General features: G+C 38.0%; 2 protein-coding genes across 11 annotated transcripts in view; one reads left to right on the forward strand and one right to left on the reverse strand.

Annotated features, from left to right (window-relative positions):
• The window catches only part of Immp2l (inner mitochondrial membrane peptidase subunit 2), a 964,149-nt gene that overhangs the window by 463,379 nt on the left and 484,197 nt on the right, over nucleotides 1-16,573 (reverse strand). The window lies entirely within an intron of this gene.
• Nucleotides 708-16,573, forward strand: part of Lrrn3 (leucine rich repeat neuronal 3) — a 34,977-nt gene continuing 19,111 nt past the window's right edge. The window contains exon 1 of the mRNA XM_029561490.1: nucleotides 708-1,107. The gene's annotated coding sequence lies outside the window, so the exon portion shown is untranslated. The remainder of the gene's footprint in view (nucleotides 1,108-16,573) is intronic.

The following is a 16,573-nucleotide window of genomic DNA, read 5'->3' on the forward strand; positions in this document are numbered from 1 at the left end:
ACCACAGAAGAAGTGACTATGACTACAACTGGAAAACTGTACCTTAGAAATTGTTCTTCAAATGTATATGCTGTGATTACAGAGGAGCAAATATATGTTATGATTTTAAAATCTGGTCAGTTCACATAAGAAATGTCACCGAAAACCATAACAAAAGAAGAAAAGTAAGAAAGAAGAAAAGGAGGGAGGGATTAAGCGAGGGAGGGAGAAAAGGAGGGACAGAGGGAAGGAGGGAGGGAGGGAGGGAGGGAGCTGTTAAGAGCAAGTGCATATGCTAACCAAAGTAGAAGTGTGGGGTAGCGAATGCCACTCAGAACAGCTGCAGGCAGCTCTTCTTAAGTATAGTGTTTGCGGAACTTCACAGAGAGGTAGTCTGAAGCTCTAGTCTCTACCAGATGCTTTTAATATTGGGGAAATCCTTATTCGTGTTTCTTGCCTGTTCTCGGAGCAAAAAAGAAAACAGTTTCTCTAAATGACTGATAATTCCAAAATGGAAAAGCTTGTCAAAAATTCTCCCACATGCCCCTAAGGGAAAAAAGGAAAGAAAATGATTCCGAGGAAAAATATGCAAGCCTGTTTCATTTATTTGTACCCTAAGCAGCAGTGTCATAGAACAGACAGGCTGCTTCAGCCAACCAGACTGGAGCAGCTGCGAGTGCTACATCTTGGCAGTCTGAAGCGATTGGCTCCTCTCTGGGGAGTGGAGGGTGTTCAGTTATTAATGACCGCTGAGCAGGCAGCACCATGTCAGTGTGACAACTGATCGGGTGAAGGATGCACCACTAACCACCATGGAAACAAGGAGAAATAAAGCCAGCCAGCAGGATCTCGCCTCACTGGATTGAGAGCCTCAGCCTGCTGACGGGAGAGAGTTCAGTCAAAAGAAGGAATCTAGCTGCAGCCTCCTGCCTTCCTTTTTATTTTAGAACATAGAGCTACAATTGCGTGCATGTGTGCATATCTATAGTACATAATTGTGCATACTTTATTACTCATACATATGCACTGATTTACACCCGGAAAGAAGACAGCCATGTGATTATCTCAGCCAAGAGACTGCACACAGGAACACCGGAGGTGGTCTAGCCCTGAAACTGCTGTTGCAAGGTAAGTTTAAAATAGGGCTATTTAATGTTCTCTATTTCTTGTTTCATTGATGCTAAATTTTCCTTTGATATTTTCTCCTCATTTCATTTCTAAGAGCATTTCACTTTTGAGAAGATATTCACATTCAAACCCCTCTGGTTCTATGTGTGCCTAGCTGTGTTCCTGGGATTCTCCAACAGGCATTTTACTAGCTTGAATGCCCATCAGAGGATGTGAGTGGGAGAGAAAAAGCAGTGCTGGGGGAGGAGAAAAAGGAGGGAGAGAGAAGAGAAGGGGGCCAAAGGGGAGAAGAGAGAAGGAGAGGGTGAAAGAAGAGGAAGAAGGGAGAAGGAGACAGAGAGGCAGGGAGAAAAGAGGACAGGAGAGCGAGGGGGAGAGAGAGAGAGGAGAGAGGGAGGGAGAGAGAGGGAAGGAAGGAGGGGGGAGAGAGAGAAAGAGAGAAAGGGGGAGGTTGGGGGTCCTTTTACATCACTTGTAATGAAAAGCAGATCACCCATCTTTTTCTGTTTGGAAGCCAATGGGGCATTTTTATCCCACTGCCCTGGTGGATGAAGATTAAGGTGAATGCTGTTGTGTGTCAAGAGTGAAAAGCACCAGGCAGAGTAGCAGAGCGAGCATATCACAAACAGTTATTGAATTCATGCCAGACTACATTTTACTGATTGGGGTAAATGACTTCCCTTTAATAACATCCCCTCTCTGGTGTAAAGGGACAGTGCAAATGTCTGATTGCTAATGCAGGCGAAGCTGCCACACACTAGGTTGAAGGATCCCATGAACCAGAAGAGTTCTAATCTTCTTGGTAATTAACAGGATCACAGCAGGATGGCTTCAAAGTACATTTCCTATTTAAGAAGATTGTTTGTTCAGACCAACTGTAATATTCCCTTTGCTGTTTATTGAGCTGGATGGCTTAATTCGGCTCTAATTTATTCAATTTTAACAGTATGTCCTTGTTTCCGTGACACTAATTTTAGTGAAAGCAGGCTGTGAATATGAGTTAGAACCTTTCTAATTCAGGGGGAAAGGAGACAGTGTGAAAAATAAAGAGAGGTAAAGATTTAAAGTGCCAGGAAGGCAGTGTGCCCTGTACTACAAATATTACACCCTGCATCCTGCATCTTTAGTTTCATAAGCATCTGAGACAGAATGACTCTCCGTAAACTCTATGAGCATCCATGTAGTGATGATTCATGGAATATACTGTGGACTTATTTTTACTTCCAATCTTGTAAAAGCGAGCCAGCTACTTAGAATATGCTTTCAAAGAGAGGCCACCAATTGAGGATGGCTGCAGAAACCTTCACTACCCCTGCTAATGGGTCCGGTGAAGACATTAAAACAAACCCGGCTTTTACATTTTATCTGCTGGATCTCTCTTACTCTCTTCTCTTAGTTCAACTAACAATTAATGGAGTCTGCTGCTTTGAAACTGGGTGTTATTCTTTTCCAAACTGTGATTTCAGACTTACTGGTTTCCTAGTTTATAACATACGAGAACCAAAAAGACAATAAGCAGCCTCTTGGGTCCTGCCACCTTCCCCATATATGTGTCAAAAAATGAGTCGGTTTACAATATGTAACGTAAGAAGTCAATTAATTCCAGCGACCTTTGTAAACGGCGTCAATAAAGCAGCTCTGAAAATCTGCCGGTGGCTTCGATTTTCCCTCTGTGAAATGAACAAGTTTCAGAAGAGGGTTCCTGCTCGGAGTGAAAAATGAAAGGTGCTGAAGCATTAGCGTGCAGTACTGGCAGCCTGGCTCCACTGCCTCCGACGCCACATGCAATCTATATGAAAAACACAGTGATTTATGACAAGGAGGAAAGGTGTTGTGTTTGGCTTTCTACTATTCATCGCAAGTGCTGCTTTTGAAACAGACTGGGTCTGTTATTTTGAGGTAGCTCCTAAGTTCCTGAGCAAGAGGAAAGATGCTCAGCCTCCCAGTTGCAAACGCCTTCCGCCTTCGTAGTGCAGCACTGCAGTAGGGATGTCAGTTTTCTCCCAGACCTTTTTTGGGGAAACTTTTCATACCAAACACACACATCCTTAAATCTTACTCAGCCTATTTTTAAGTCGCAATCGATAACAGCTAAGAACAGCAGAGTCACTCTTTAACCTCAGTGAAGCTCACATACATATTTTGTAGATTTCAGCACTACTTAACTCTGAGAAATACAAGCACTCCAGGCCCTGGGTGGCATCATTGTGTGCAAGTGAGTTTGATGATGTATTAACCTGTGCTGGATGATGGACATATGAGAATGTCTGAAAGACTTTTCCACCCATACTCTCCCCCAGGCAAGTGGGAGTACTGGAAATAATAGATTTTTGGCAAAGCATGCCTCAAAGGACCATCTTTTCAGGGTGCTGCTTGTCATAGACAACATGCTAAGTTAGAATGCTGGTGAGTAGGTGGAATTTTTCATTGATGGTTGTAGTTGCTGTTGTTAATGGTTTAATTAAGAGTAGTACCTGCTCCCTAGGGTAGCAATTTAGGAACCCATTAAAAAGGCAACCAACTTATGATTCACTGATTCTTTGTTCTTTTTTTTTTTTGTCCCAAAATGGGTTTGTTGCAATTTTTCTTTACTCTTTTCTTTTTCTTCTTCTGGAGTAAAATTCTCGGGTAACATGGCATTGTGCTATCTAATGCAAAACTAATACAGTTGATCAGAAACATAAGGATTTTTTTCAACTTAAGTAAGTTGAATGCCATCATTTAATAAGAAGGCCTGGAAGATGGCCATAGATGAGGCTTATAAATCTGAAGACTATTAAAAGGAAGCTTCCAGAATAGATAAAAATATGTCCCTACTTCTAGCCTCTGTAAGGGTGCCCCCAGAGACTAATTTAAAAATATATGGCTCTAACCACTCTCAAGAAACACTAGACATGTCTTCAGACCACTGAGATAGTTCATGTGACCCTGATTTAGAGTTTTCATTTATTTATGAATTGTTCTTTGGTATATGAAATTAACAAGTAGGTAAACACTGAATAACTAATATATTTTGTCCATGTTGTGAAAAACAAGAAAAGGAAAAAGCTCTTTTCCACCAGCTACACAAGGAGTGCTAGGAAAGCTTTACTGGGTGACAGCTGAACCCTCCACAGAGCCCCACCCTCATGATAAAGTGACATCTGAGAAGTCACCAGTGGAACATGATGGCAAGTAATTCTTTGGTCACAGTGTAAAGGGAAATCAAACTGTCATATGAAAAAGCAGATGGTGTCAAAAGATAGGAAAAAGTAACGTGTAAAAATAAAAATGTTTTCTTTTAGTTGATGGCTGGAGTAGAAGATCTTAAAAGATACTATTTAGAAGTAAATAGACACAAGATTAGTGGAGAAGAAGACTTGATGACCATTTCAAATCTTTGTGAGGCAAAGTATAGTACCTACCAGGTGACAGTCCCTACCAGGTTCCAGTACCTACCAGGCTACAGTACCTACCAGGTTACAGTACCTATGAGGCTACAGTACCTACCAGGTGACAGTCCCTACCAGGTTCCAGTACCTATCAGGCTACAGTACCTACCAGGTTACAGTACCTACGAGGCTACAGTACCTACCAGGTGACAGTACCTACCAGGTTCCAGTACCTACCAGGCTACAGTACCTACCAGGTTACAGTACCTACGAGGCTACAGTACCTACCAGATGACAGTACCTACCAAGCTACTTACGGCATTCGCATAACTGCCAAGTTTGCACATACCAGCTAGCTATCATGCTTGTTCATTTTTTGGCCACAAGGAGAACTTGATTTTTTTAAAGGCAACATTAGTTTTTAAAAATTACACAGAATCAACATGGGGGAATGGAAAGGGGTTGTTTTATAAAATACTAGACTGTTCAAATTGAAAGTGATCAGCCTAATATTCTCATTTTATAGGTGAGCAGTCCTGAAGAGTTTAGAATTCTGATAACTAAATAAAATATGCATTAGAGTTTGAATTTGGACAGCTGCTTATTGGAGAGTCCTGGAGTAGAACCCATTTATGTTTATTCATTATTCCATTAAAAAGCTGTCTTTAAAAAAGGTTCAGGTGTGTACACCCCCAAATTTAAAAATGTTTAACCAGATAATAGGAATAGCAATGATTTCAAGTGTATAACATGCAAATATTTCAAACCCGTATTTTATCTTTTATACATAGTCCATTATATTCCATGGTTAGTCATAAGATTTAGAGCTTAGTCCTATCTTTCAAACAACTTAATAATATTACCATTCTTTACCTAGAGAGTCAGTCATTGTCTATTAGAAGCTGCAAGTTTTTCTAAGAATTCTGAAGAAATGTTCCACATCATATTTTTACTTTGTTTCAAGTATTTCAAGACACTTAATATATGCCCTTTGTATATAAAATTCCCTCTCCTCTACCCCAGGCCTTCCTCGCATGCCTCAGTGGAAAACAATCCATCTTTTCCTGCTCCCCGTCTCTCTTTTCTATTTCTAGAGTTAAGACTGGCAGTCTTTGCAAACAATGTTATCTCCTTTCTTTTATAGCTCAATTTGTTTCTTGGTAAATTTCTCTGTTTCTAAAATGTTCTCCAAATTTTGGTTAACATAGTCACAATTAAAAGACCCTAAAGCTGGGAAAATACAGAAGGATATAAAGAACAGATAAACCGTAGCTGTGGGTATTTGTTGAAAGCTCTGCTGTTTATAAGGTACTTTTTCAACATTTGCTCCTCTTAACCAGCCTAGAGGGCTAGAAGGAGCATGAAAAGGGCCACTGATTTAAGAGTGGAGAATCAGGTCCTGCTAGGTTAGAGATGTGCCGCCACAGGGAGGGGCCCAGTCTTCTGACTCAGGAGAGTAGACGAGAGCACAACAGCGCTCACCACCTCACCAGGCACTCAATAAGCTACTGACCATCACACCCTTCTTCACAAACACCCTCTATACACCTGACCCCATCCTATTCCTGTGTTCTTTGCATGGCACCAAACTAGATCTCCATGGATTTTTAAAAACTAAAATCTACATTTCTTAACTCAAATCATGGTTTAAAAATGCTGTGTCTGAGTTAAATAAGAAAAACAACAAACATCACTTTTTAGAGGGAAATGTTATAAGCTGTTCTACCCACTCACCTGCACGTTTTTCTGACAATATTAGCACTTGGATAAACATGACTGGGAAAGGTCTCAAAATTGAATGTAATAGAAAAATTTACTCAGTTCCTTTTCCAGGTTATTAAAAATTAGGAACTAAGAATTCAAGACACTAGAAGATTCACCAGTGAGAACCACCAGTGAGCGTCAATGTGAAAGCAACTTCTTTGGCAACTCTTTTCTAGTTAGACTGCCAAGGAGGAAAAATGATGCTCTTAACCCCCCCCCCAAAAAAAAACTATTAAATTAAAGAAGTAAACTTCTGAGCCTATAAAATAATAAAGTTAAAATGCCAATAAACCTGGTTACATTTTTCTGAGATCTTTTAAAAGAAAGATAGCTTTTGAAATGAATGAAATTTCCCAATTAAAAAAAAAGAAAAAGAAAAGAAACAAAGTTTGCACCACACAACCGGCACCTCCACTCAGGGAAAGAATTCCACCATCATCAATTTTTGCATATTTGCCCCACATATACCCACTAAAGCAACTGGAAGTTTGGCCAGTTCTCTGTTTCCAGACTCTGAAATCTCATTGAGCTCTATGTCCCTGAAGCCAGGAGGGGAAGTAGTGCTTGTCTCCATGTACAAACCAGAGACTCCAGGACTGGGTGAAGGAATGTTCCTAGATTCATGCCTACAGATGTGCTAGGTGATAATGAGAGTCTCAGAAAGGTCAAATTCACGGCAGCTATGTCAAACATGAAAAATACTGGATATTTTAACTATAGAAAATGTTTAAAGGGCCTCATTTTCACTTTAGTAAAAGGGGCTGATTTAAGCGCTTACATCTTTCTAAAACCACTAAATTATTCTCAAAAAATTTATGTTTACCTCTGTTAAGAAAATGAAAAGTGGGGACTGGAGAGATGGCTAGGTGGTTACAAGCACTCGCTGCTCTTTCAGAGGCCCAGCACCCACATGGTGGCTCACAGCTATCTGTAACTTCAGTTCCAGGAGACCCAACATCCTCTTCTGGCTTCCTTGAGCACCAGGTACCATATGTGGTGCACATACACATATGCAGGTAAACACTTATACACATAAGATAAGTAAATCTTTTTAAAAAAGAACATTTCTTTTCAAAAGAAAGAAAATGGGAAACTCAAAATAAAATCTTAAAACCAGGCATGTATTTTCGCATATACAACCCTTATATACTTAGAATATTTTCTTGATCATTTTACTTATCTGCCTAAGGAATACTACTCTTATCATTGCTTTCTAACAGTGTTTATGGGATCTATGTTATATTCTATTTTTATCAAAAGTCAGTTTCAGAAATACCAAGCACTAAATATGTTCTGTAGAGTATTCAACACCTGCAGGACACAGGGGATCACGATGACCTTTACTGGAATTTCAGTAGTTGCAGGAAATCACTTCAATATACATCTAGAAAGATGGTATTCTGATTCTGACAAGGGCAATGGGTTAATGACCTTGCACTATAGGTGCCTAAGGCACTGCCAACAAGAATATAGAGTGAAGAAAGGGTCCAGGTTATGACACTCCATCACAGAAGACGCGGGCAACAGGAAGGAGAGAGTGAAGCCACGAGGAAGAGAAATATACTCCAAGCACACATAGACCCGGGGAGCTCTGTGCATAGTAATTTTGCATGACAAATATATAAAATGCCATTATAAGATCTGAGCTTAGACTTTATTCATCCAACAAGTCAATTTGCTGTGTGAATAGCTTGAACTGATTCACTTCCCAAACACATGATTTATATTTGTTCCTCTCACTGCAGTTTATCACCCACACATTTTTTTACACACACTGCAGCTGCTCAAAGGGTGTCACAAGGTGATGCTCAGCTAACTCTTTAGAATCAGTGAGCCCTTTGCCAACTACCATTTCCCTAACCAGTAACTTTATTTTTAAGGAGCAAGCAAATTCCACATTCATTTTAAAGTCCAATTTTTCATTTACACTGTAGATTACATCATAATATGTTGCTATTGAAGAAAATGGTCAAAGAAATGAAGAATTAAAATTAATAATGCAAAATTTATAATTTACATATAAAATAAATACTGTAAATTAATGTAAACTGAAAATCTGTGAGCTCAGAGTACATTACCTCTCTTAGTCCTTTACAGGCTTATATAATAATAATAGTAATAATAATAGTTTTCATTTATTAATACTACCCCTTCTGTGTTAAACACTGAACTAAAATCTTACTTAATCCTCACAATAACCACATTAAGTATTATTATTAACCCCATTTCATAAATGAGCTAAACAAGGATTAGAGAAAAAAGTAACACAATCAATTAAAGACAGAAGAAGAAATGGAGGGTAAGTCAGTTTGGCTCTATGAAACATGTTTATGTATATATAGGTCAACTCTGTGCTTACTTCACAATGGATTGTGAACTAGCAGCTGATAGTTGTCTTCTTTCACATTTTAAAGTAGAATACAGGGGCTGGAGAGATGAGTCAGTGGTTAAGAGCACTGGTTGCTTTTGCAGAGGACCCAGGTTTGGATCCCAGCCCCCACATGGCAGCTAATAATCATCCATAACTCCAGTTTCAGGGGATTCAATGCTCTCTTCTGACCTCTGCAGGCATTGCACAACATGTGCACTTATATACATGCAGGCAATACACTCATCCACATACAATAAAATAATAGATAAAATATTAAAGTAGAATTCAGTGTGTTTGTCACCTGAGGTTGTGCAGCGCAAAGATGGAAAAAAGGAAAAATGCTAAGCTTTGCTCATACGTCTCAGATTTCATTATTTATTGATAATAATCCTCCGGAGATTCTAATCTCGGTTTGTGGACTCTTAGTCCTCATGAATCCTCTTTTTTAAAAAAGGAAAGAGGCTGAATGCTTTGTCACTGCCAGCATGATCAACAATTTTCAGTGATGCTCATCAATCCTCCCCAGTACTTATAAACTCCTAGCTTGTAAAGTTAATTGAAGAAAGTTGTAGTTTGTTTTTCAAGCTGAACACTTTGAGCCAAATCCCAAACTTCAGCAGAAGTAATCTACACTGGTCTTTGCAAACTCCAGCATTCCTCACTGTGACCTCCCCCCTAAGGACTATCAGAGATATCCTTCAATTTGATTGCACTACATAGAAAAGTCTGAATGAGAAATTAATATAAAAAGGTTACTGAGGAGAAATAACAAGATGGCTCAGTGGGCAAAGGTACTTGCCACCAAGCCTTACAACCTGAGGATCAATAATTCCCAAGATCCACAAGGTGGAAGGAAGAACTGACTCCCACAAATTATCCTCTGACCTGTCACATGCACACATGGAGGTGTGCAACTACACAAAATAAATAAAATGTAAAAAAAGGAAGTTTGGTGAGGAGTTCTCCAGTACAAAGAATGGTGTTTAGAGAACATATGCCCACAATCATTGTCTTATCACAATAAACATTTATTTCAAATTGTAACTACTTAGACAAATGAAAAAAGAAATTCACTTTTGAAAAAAAATCTATTTTGAGGTAATGAAAAATAGTCTATGCATCACAAATCACCTAACTAAAAACACATTTAAAAAAAGAAAGCATGTCAAGCTTACTATCAAGGATCTCTATTCCCTAAGCCATTCGGCTTGCCTGACGTGCATAGTTTTAAATTAAAAGTTTAACACCATTTCTCCCCATACTTGTTATATTTCTCTACAATGATGAAGATAAAGAGGAGGAAAAGAAGAAGAGAGAGATGTTTACCAACACTGATTCAACACAGAACATAGCCTATACCCTGGTTAAGCTCCCTCTCTATGTATCAACTCCCCATGAGGCTCAGAATGGGTAAATAGTTGTCCAAATTCCCCTAGTGACAGGGTCTTGATTTCAACCTTTTCTGTCTGATTGTAAAACCTGTTCTATGAAAATAAAATGCTATAGTGCCTTGCCAACCATATATGTTTAGAATAAGGTTAATGCTTCTCCTCTGGGAAGCACTTTTTACAGGAGCTTCCACAACAGGCTCACTGTACAATATTAAGTTGTTCAATAAAGATCTTACACAATGTAAATAGTAAATGGTCAAATTTTAGTTTTATCATATAGCATAACCTGATGGGTATAATATTTCATGAATAATAAACACTTAGTATAACTCAACTTTTTCAAAATTACTTACAGAAATTCCACTTAAGCATCCTCCTTAGTCTATATAATCTCAGAAATATAATGTGTTTTAAAAATGACCATGATTCAGTTCTAGAGGGACTTATGAATACCTAAGATTTGCATCATGTTTTAGAGAATGGAGGTTGGGTTTGAAATAAAGATGATTTAGCAACTGAAATTTTCTTGCAAACTGAATAAGAGAACAATGGTTAGAACTTATCCTTTTACTCCTGAAAGATAGCTCTCACTTTGGGGAATATTGTCAATTTTCTAATCTTTTTTCTATATTTTGAATACCTAGAAAAGATGATGAGCAGTTGTAAGTTTAAATTTGATCCATGGAAAATTTTCAATGACTACAATAGTAACTTTTCTCACGGGCTGGCACAAATTCCCTCCACCCTTCTGTAGATCACAAAGGAATAGGACATTCAGTTGCTGACCTCACTTAAATATGACACTTTCCATTTAACATAAAATATTTAATTATTTAGCACACGCAGCCCTGAACTTCACTTGGTTGTGACTTCTATATGTCTTTCGAGGGAGAGAACTTCTAAGAAAATATGCCACTTCGTCATTCATTTAAAAAGCCATTTTATTTTAGTCAATGAACACGGATAAGTACACCAATATGTATAGTCAGTGCATATAGATAAAGAGTGTCATATGTATAACACAGCCAAACTGAACATTTTTATGATCTATATCAAACTCATTTTGTGCTTAAATTTGATGCAGAATCTCAGAAACTCTGAGAGTGACACCTCGGAACCTATGGTGAATTTCTGTGCAATACTTCATAAGCAGTAAAGAGATATTTAAGACCTTGTTTTTGTCTTTTTGTATTTAATAAAGATTCTTTGATTTATGATAAACCACTTGAATTTACAAAGAATATGCATATGCTAGGTATACCATGGTGCATTTTTCCCCAAGAGTAGACTGAGAAGAGAGTGTATCTAAATAAATTACAGGTTTGGTTGTAAGAGATTTGATTGAGACATTTCAGGGGTGAACTTAATAAATATGAAATAATATAAGACTGCCAAATATGGTCTGTCTCTACATTCCCAGTCTAGAGAGTAAGCTACCCATCTTTCTTAGCTCTCAGATGAGGTCAGTGGGGGCTAGATTATGTGTCCTTAGAAGTAGCATCTGGAAACGGAAAATTCCTTTTGCCTGTAGGTTCATGCAGTCCTCTTTCCATACACTATGTCATTTTCCAACTGAATTAAACTGAGGGTTACCACAGAAATGCCACCAACATAGTTAAGGAATGAATTTTATACTGTCTGGTGATTTGCTTTTAAATACCATGGAATAAGGAGTCATAACTGGCATAACAGAATCCACAAACTGGGAGAGACTTGACAGGTATTAAGGCCCTTTCTCAAAGTGACCCTATGACTCTATTTAAAGACATGACTGGAATAAAAAAGCACATGATTAAACCTTGCCTAACAGGCATTTCATATGGCACTGCCTGTGCAGAAGAGATTTCAGAGTTTAGGGTATATGCTCCCAGTAAATCATTTGTTCCTTACTCAACACTACAGAGAAACTCCAGGATCTTCTCTGTGAATGACCATACCTGTATACACACTCAGCTGCTGGAGTCTGGCAGAAACCAATTCACTACCACAAAGTCACTTTTTAAGATGCTTCTTTAGGTTGGCATTTTATTGGTAGTAACACCATACTCGGCATCAAGAACATTAATAACCTGGGTTTGTGGTTTGAATTTGTGCCCTAACATCATGATAGAGGTAGAGATGTGGTAACAGAAGTGGCAGAGGAAGAGAAATACTTGAATCCATTTCCCTCTTTCCATTTTAAATCAGGCAAAGAAAACCAAGTGAGAGATTACTAAATGAATATCCACAAGTAAAAGAATGGCAATCATAAAACAGCAAATTGCACATTTATATAAAGAAAACCTAGAAAATGAACTTACTGTATGACTGCAGTAGAATAGTCTACACATCTTGGCTATCTCATCTCAATTTTAGAAGGCTCTAATACTATCTGGCCTTACACTTCTTTGTTAGGGTCATAAAAGACTTTAAAGCAACACCAAATAAAGACAGTGATTGAAATTATAAATATCACTGCAACTTTTTCACTTTTATAGAAACTGTCTAATAAATTCTCTCCCAAAAGAAAGTGTAGCTTTGGATGAGCACTCAAGACCCTGCACAGCTAAAATATTTTCTCGGTTGCTGATGAGAACATGGACTTTAAAGCCAGAGAATGTCTGCCCATCACTGAGCATCACAAAGTGCTCTTCATTTCTCATTTGTACTCCATGAGCACTTCTGTGGACACTAAAGAGAATGTTTCAATAAATATGAAAATTTCTGTAAAACTTTGTTTCCCATGACTCAAGAAATGATACCTGCTCAATTTCATCACTTCAAAAAGTCCTGAATGAGAATTTTTGTAAGTGTAGAGTAACCAGTTGCAATTTCTATCCCTATTCAATAGTACGAAGCATGCATGTATAGGTGTGTACACCTACAAATGCTTATAAACACCGGATGTTTTAAAGATTTTCCCTGGGGCTGGAGAGATGGCTCAGTGGTTAAGAGCACTGGCTACTCTTGCAGAGGGCCCAGGTTTGATTCCCAGCACCCCAGAGTGGCCTAATAACCGTCTATAACTCCAGTTCCAGGGAATTTGACACCAACTTCTGACCTCCGCGAGCACTGCACAGCATGGATGCACTTACACACATGCAGGCAATACACTCATGCACATAAAATAAAATATTAAAAAAAGATTTGCCAACATCTAAAACTTAGATGTAACCATAATCTTATAATCTTCTTCTTTTAAGACATTTTAGATACATAGATAGGCAGATGATAGATGTTAGATAGATGATAGATAGATGGATGATAGATAGATAGATATTATCTATTTGTCTAATCTATATATCATCTGCCTATCTATCTATGTATCTAAAATGTCTTAAAGGAAGAAGATTCTTTATAAGATGCTGGTTACATCTAAGTGTTTTATATATATATATATGTGTGTGTGTTATATATAGATTAGATAGATGATAGATAGGAGATAGATAGATAGATAGATAGATAATAGACAGATAGATTACAGACTTGGTAAATATTGCAGCAGATTGTAAGAACTACTTAGACAGAAATAGTGAAACAAAAAAATCTACCAGGGAAATTAAATTCTCCAACCAGTTTTGGAAATCAGAGGCAAATGCCATTCAAGTATCTCTCTCCTGCTCTGTCACTTCAGTTATTATGGGTCCCCCTCTGAACTAAATATAAGGTATAACAATTTCTAACAGTTCTCAATATGACTATTATTAATTTGATAGTGATGAGCATTAGTGATGATTTTATGCTTCAGGGGAGTTTCGTACTAAACTCTTTAGATGCACTGTTTTATTTATTTTGTAATGTCCCTGTGAATGGGTATTATTATCATTCACTTTTTATTAGGTGAGCAAACAGGGGCATGGCAACAGCAGAAGTAGAGTCCTTGGTTGACCCCTGAAACACAACAGAAGCAACAGGAAAAAACATAATAATAATAATAAAGGATCTGTTATTACTACTGAATAAATTTGAAGGGTGAATGTGGAACAAAGCACAGAAAAGCAACACTCGTGGAATACATATTTGAGAGAAAAGCTACATTTCTATTTTCGCTTCTTTTTTCAGCATAACACCCCTCGCATATCTAGGGTTGGACTTATATATTCATGCAAACTTTTGGAAAGCCTGACTTGCTAGAAAACTGACCCGTTATTGAAGGATATACTCCTTCCTTCACAAATGAACACACATGTCTCTACTCAAGATTTTGAGCCTTTTTTGCCAAACTGGAAATTATGAAGCCCCAGGCAGAGAAGAGACAAAAGTTATATATTTTTTCCTCCCATTCCATATCATGTTTTTTCCATTAACATAGCTCAGTAATCCACAAGTCATTATCACTTTAGAAATTGGCAATTTCTTTTGTCATCTGCTTTTGATTTCTCAAATGCTACCTTTTTTTGTTTTAGAAATGGTCTCATTTCTATTGTTAATGGTCCAAGTTTGTAGAGTCCTGCTTAGTATCCTTATGCTCACCACATCAGTTTTTAAAGAGGATGGGAGACAGTGTCAGTGAAATTACCCAGTACAGTTGACAACTGGGTAATTGACAATGGGCAATTGTGCTAAGTAATAAAAAGTCTCATTATTACTCCCTTACCTATTTACTCTTTTCATTTGTTAGTTTTAGCAACAACTGCTAAAAAGAGACTTTTAAATGTAGAAATCGGTTGTTAGTAGGGATGACAAATGGGGGGTACCTGCTAAGGGGTCACAGGGATGAGACACATTCACAGTAAGTTGCATATTTCATTTATTTCAAATTTAAATATGCATGACAATAACTAGGTTCTTATCCCATTAGAAACACACAAACAAAATGTATTCAAAATGTAAAGGCCATAACTTCTTAAGACATTATGGTGAACAGGGAAAGAAAAGAGAAGGAAATGGAGACTAGGTAGCAGACAGCAGAGGCAGGCCATGGCATTTCAGAAGTTTCCAGTCAAGAGATGAGTCTATTTCTGCAGCTAAGATTGTATTGAGACAAAACTGTTTTTATCTGTGTAGATTACAAATGAAATAATCAGAAAATCTTTTAAGTGCCCCTTAAAAATTAACTTGATTCTTCTTCACAAAATAAACTTGAGAATTAAGAGAACCAATATGCTAAAAAAAATTTACCAAACAGATGTCAAATAACCCTCATTTTGCAACAACAACCTTTGACAAATATGACATCTAGTTATTCCAGTTAACATCATGTATGAAATTCAGAAACTCAGAAATTATACAGCTGAAGAATAAAATATTAATACGTGACAGCATGTTGAAAGAAGATGAGAATGGAACACCATAAACATACATAAATTGACCAGATGAGACTGCATGTTACCAGCTTCCCTGACAACACAAATGCATTGATTGACAATTTGCATCAGGTTTGCTTGCTTATTCTGCAAATCACAGAAATGGGTTACTGTGGCAACTGCCACATGCTATTTAGAAGGTAGGGGAAAATCTTTCATAGAGTGCCTTTTAAGACAAATACAGCATGTATTTCTATTATTCCTCCCACCCCAGGAAAACAAATCTCCTGACAGTAGGTCTATTTTGTCATAGCTTTAAAAATGGGATTGCTTATTTATCTTTTTCACTTATATTCTCTATAACACCTATTTACATAAAGAGAGAAATGAAAAAAACCTATATAAATACCTAGAGATAAATACAAGTTGCCTGTGTAACATGAATGTGATAAGGCCACTGTCTAGAGCATCCCAACAGCTCTGTTGACCACTCTCACTCTTCTAATGTATGTATCGAATCCATGTACAACAGTCCTAGGAATAGTCTACAGCTCAGTTTTTAATGCTCAGCAAAAGCAAGATTATTTTTCTAGGCCAGATAAGAATAGGCACAAGTAGAGTCCCACAACTGATAACATGCAGAAGTGTCTGTGAGATGCCCAGCCCTAAGTGACACAGCTAAAATGCAACCTCTACACCTAAGGCTCATAGAACATAGTAGAACAGAGGGCAGAGGGAATATTAATGCATCTCTCAACTCTAAGTAGAGAAGCTTCCTCATGCTACAAAGGGTGATTAACACATAAAGTCAATATGGCCAAAATGTAGAGAATAAGAGACTGCAGAGTGCATGTCCTTGGATAAGACTCTTGTATTAAACTCACCCACCCAAGGCTCGGGGACCACTGCAGAAGAGGGCGCACAAAGTCAGGAAAGGGCCAGGAGTGGTGCATGGACCACAAGAAAACAGTTTTCCAAGCTTCTGGAAACTTGCTCATATGAACTTACATCAATGCTGACAACATGCACAAGACCCATCCGAACTCAAAGCAGACAAAACCCAGCATAGACCTGGGGAAATGGGTAAGAAGCCCCAACCTTGGCTGAGGAACTGTTGACAACTGATCATTCCTGGGTGAGGGAGAGTTGATTTTCTTTCTTTTCTTTTTCTTTTAAGATTTTATTTATTATTTTTATTTTTTATGTGTATACATGTATTGCCTGCATGTAGGTAAGTGTACCCGTATCATGCAATGCCCATAGCAGACAGAAGAGGCTGTCGGATCCTCTGGGACTGGAATTACAGACAATTGTTAGCTGCCATGTGGGTGCTGGGATTTGAAC

This window comes from Nannospalax galili, unplaced genomic scaffold, assembly GCF_000622305.1.
Source record: "Nannospalax galili isolate Female #2095 unplaced genomic scaffold, S.galili_v1.0 scaffold273, whole genome shotgun sequence".
In the NCBI taxonomy this organism is placed as follows: Eukaryota; Metazoa; Chordata; class Mammalia; order Rodentia; family Spalacidae; genus Nannospalax; species Nannospalax galili.